Source organism: Pteropus vampyrus, unplaced genomic scaffold (assembly GCF_000151845.1).
Source record: "Pteropus vampyrus isolate Shadow unplaced genomic scaffold, Pvam_2.0 Scaffold436, whole genome shotgun sequence".
NCBI lineage: Eukaryota > Metazoa > Chordata > Mammalia > Chiroptera > Pteropodidae > Pteropus > Pteropus vampyrus.
In genome coordinates this window covers 2129905-2130975 of record NW_011889217.1, presented here as the reverse complement: position 1 = coordinate 2130975, position 1071 = coordinate 2129905, and the positions used below count along the sequence as shown (strand labels likewise).

Genomic DNA, 1071 nt, shown 5'->3' with positions numbered 1-1071 from the left:
ACACAAAAATCGTTCACCTCACCTGGCTATTTAAATTAACTAAAATTAAAGAAAATTGGAATTCCGTTCCTTAGTCAACTAGCCACATTTCCAGTGCTCAATCGCCACAAGTGGCTAGTGGCTAGTGGCTAATGATTAGACTGGACACATAGAGAACATTTCCATCATTACAGAAAGTTCTATTGGTAAGTGCTGGAGTAAAAAGAGCTTAGACAAATAAACTAACAAAATACAAACCCTTTTCTAATCTTTAAAGAGCTGTCACATTGAAAAAGATGTAGATTTCTTCCATACTGTTTCAAAGAGCAAACTAAGGGAAAATATGAGATGTTACAGTGAGACAGATTTTAGCTTAACAACTCCTTGGTAACTAAAGCTAGATAACAGTAGAATGGGCAGCCTCCACTACAGGAGGAAGTGACCCATTCCATTCAGTAGAGATAGTCAAGCAAAGACTGATTTGATCATCTTTCAGAGATAAGAATTAGATTCCTCTGCATATCCAGTTTTGAGTCTATAATTTAAGAGCAATTTACAAACGAGATAAAAGTGAGAGTCTCATAAGAGAAGTTTTAAAAGTCACTACTGCCTTCAGTAGATTGTGGAGCAAACAGGAAAAAATAAAAGCAAATAAGTAGATAGGGAATTTAAGAGGGTTAATTACTGGCAGTAAGGGCCCTCACGAATACAATAATTTGGACACAGAAAAAAAATAAGGAAAATTTTGGTGAGAATGGTTCTAGTGGTACAGAGATGGGGTAGGAAAACTTCAATATGAGTTATTAATGGAAACTTGACTATAGTTGAAAACAGTATTACAAGCACAGAATTCTTTATATTTTCTGCCACAGAGAATATTGGCCTGTCTGGGTATAGCAACTGTATGTTCTTGAAACTCTGGCCCCTCCATCCCATCCATCTGCCATTTACCACAGCCTTACAAGTCATCTCGCTCAGCTCCTGAAACTCAGCCTCCTTTACAAGGTCTCTTCATCTTCACAGGAATGACTCTCTTCTCATCCTTTTCCGGTCTGAATACAGAATGCCAAAGGATGCTATCTCTTAAACTTC

General features: G+C 37.3%; 1 long non-coding RNA gene across 1 annotated transcript in view; it reads right to left on the bottom strand.

The window, feature by feature from the left end:
- Nucleotides 1–118, bottom strand: part of LOC111732245 — a 7395-nt gene extending 7277 nt beyond the window's left edge. Inside the window, exon 1 of the long non-coding RNA XR_002777471.1 lies at nucleotides 18–118. This is a non-coding gene — a long non-coding RNA (uncharacterized LOC111732245). The remainder of the gene's footprint in view (nucleotides 1–17) is intronic.
- Between the last annotated feature and the right edge of the window lie 953 nt (nucleotides 119–1071).